The sequence below is a fragment of the Penaeus monodon genome, chromosome 10, assembly GCF_015228065.2.
Source record: "Penaeus monodon isolate SGIC_2016 chromosome 10, NSTDA_Pmon_1, whole genome shotgun sequence".
NCBI classification, from domain to species: Eukaryota; Metazoa; Arthropoda; class Malacostraca; order Decapoda; family Penaeidae; genus Penaeus; species Penaeus monodon.
In genome coordinates, this window is record NC_051395.1 from 37,491,978 (window position 1) to 37,494,477 (window position 2,500).

The window sequence follows — 2,500 nt, forward strand, 5'->3', positions numbered from 1 at the left end:
ACAGATAGATAGATAGATGGATAGATTGATAAACAGATGCGCATGCATGCATGTATGTATATATGTATGTATATTTGTATGCATGGACAATTTGTGTGCGTATATGCTTTTATACGCATAAGAATACTGTATATTGCTTGCGTGTATGTTTCCATGAAAGACCGGCCTCCTCTCTATTCAGTCCCTCGCGACCATCCGCTCTTACACCATTTGTCTTTATTCCAAAAAAACAAAAAGATCTAGAATTAGTGTTTAAAAAGAGGAGAGAGAAAAAACACACACACACACGGCGAGATCTTTTTATAATCTGGCTTTTTTACACGCACTAGATAAACCCAGGCTTTGTTTAGATTACCAGTGAGAAGATGAGAGCGCATGGGAGCCCGGAGCAGTAAGTCAGCCTGTGCATGACATCTTGGCTTATATTGGCCGCCTCGACGCTCATACCTGAATTCATAATGTTGAACTCCGTTTCCTTTGCTGGCCGGCGAAATAAAATCGAAGGAACACCGCCGTTATTTTTGTTGGAATGTCAGCTCTTGTCTCGGAGAAAATGGGGCCCCAAGAGTTATCAAATATTCTGCTGTCTATTTCTGTGATTCTTGCCTACCTGTAATTGCAATAAATATTCTGGAACTTCCTCGGCCGTTGGAATTCATGTGTCTCAGAGGATAAGTAACGACGCGATGCATATAAAATGTAATAGGAAATTATATATTATGATATAAACAAGAACGGATTTATTTATGAGAAGATAAACATTTAATAACATGCTTTTGAATTACAATACACGGTTCTGCAAGCTAACAAACAAAAAAACGTTTTTTCTTGCTTCAATATAGTTCTTATGTTACTCGGAACACTTTTACATTTAAAATCAGCTTTTTGTGCTTCGGTATTTATACATGTAAAAGTGACATTATATTTCGCATCCACTGAAAAAAATCAAATTTCGTTATATTCGTCTCCACAATAATATCAGAAGGGTGAAAAATAAGTTTCTTAAGAACTGTTGAACTAGTTTTGAATGCTACTCTAACATGCAGATCTGTGCAACTTGTGACTTTTAAACTATTAGTTAGGGGACTAAAAACCAAACACAATTTTACCTTATATCAAGAACACATATAAATCTCTAGGGAAGGACATAAAAATGCATATCTAAAAAGAGAAATTTGACAAGGGAAATATTCAGCTGAATCTTTATAATTTGTTTTGCCCTAATGCGTGTTACGAATTACTGTCTCGTAATTCGTGTCCGCAGTCCAGTTGAGCTGAACTGGTGCTAGGGCGGAAACTGACTTTTTTGTCTTTTGCTTTTTTCTTTTGTTTCTTTTTCTTCTGTTTCTGCTCCTCCTCCTCCTCCTCCTCCTCCTTCTTCTTCTTCTTCTTCACCATCTTCTTCTTCTTCTCCACCCTCTTTTTCTTCCTTTTCCTCTTTTTCTTTTTCTTCTTGTATGCCTTGGCTATCACGTCATCTTGTGGTCTGTTACTTCTGTATTTCTAAGCAAATTAATATATTTTTCATAATCTAATAAGCGAAAGTTAAGCTGTAGTTCGCTGTAATGCCGTGGAAAGCAATTTCATTTAAGAGAGAGAGAGAGAGAGAGAGAGAGAGAGAGAGAGAGAGAGAGAGAGAGAGAGAGAGAGAGAGAGAGAGAGAAAAAAAGAGAGAGAGAGAGAGAGAGAGAGAAGAGAGAGAGAGAGAGAGAGAGGAAGAGAAAGGAGAGAGAGAGAGAGAGAGAGAGAGAGAGAGAGAGAGAGAGAGAGAGAGAGAGAGAGAGAGAGAGAGAGAGAGAGAGAGAGAAATCAAGAGAGACTGAAATCAAGAGCTATCAAGAACGATATATCAAAAGAAATTAATAGAAAGACAAAAAATCAAAGATGGGCTGAGGAACAGAGAGAGCAGAGAGAGCCAAAACCGAGCAGAGTGGGCAAAGATTACCAGCGGGACGAGAAGGGAAGGCAAGAGGCAATAGTCCCGTGCCAGAAACTCAAAAGCATGTGCGACCTTAAGAGCTGATGGAGGAGCAGTTTCTCCTCAGGAATACTAAAATGTTGATGCAAATTGCGGTAAAATAGTCTTAGAGACATCCTTCCCTTTGCTTAACTTTAATTGCCTCTTATTTCTTTATTCTTAAAAGCCAAAAAGAAATACTTACATACAAATGATTTGCCAAAACCTTCAATGCACAGTCTACATTGAAGTATATGAGGTGTGTTTGTGTCTATGTTTATGTGTGTTTGTATGTATGATAAAGAGAGAGAGAGAGAGAGAGAGAGAGAGAGAGAGAGAGAGAGAGAGAGAGAGAGAGAGAGAGAGAGAGAGAGAGAGAGAGAGAGAGAGAGAGAGAGAGAGAGAGAGAGAGAGAGATGTTCTACATATATATGCATAAAGCATGGAAATACACGTCTTTCCCATTGCCTTGATTAGCCAGATTTGAAGGAGATCAAATGAATCAAGATTAAACACTCCTCCTATACGGGAAAATACAATAGA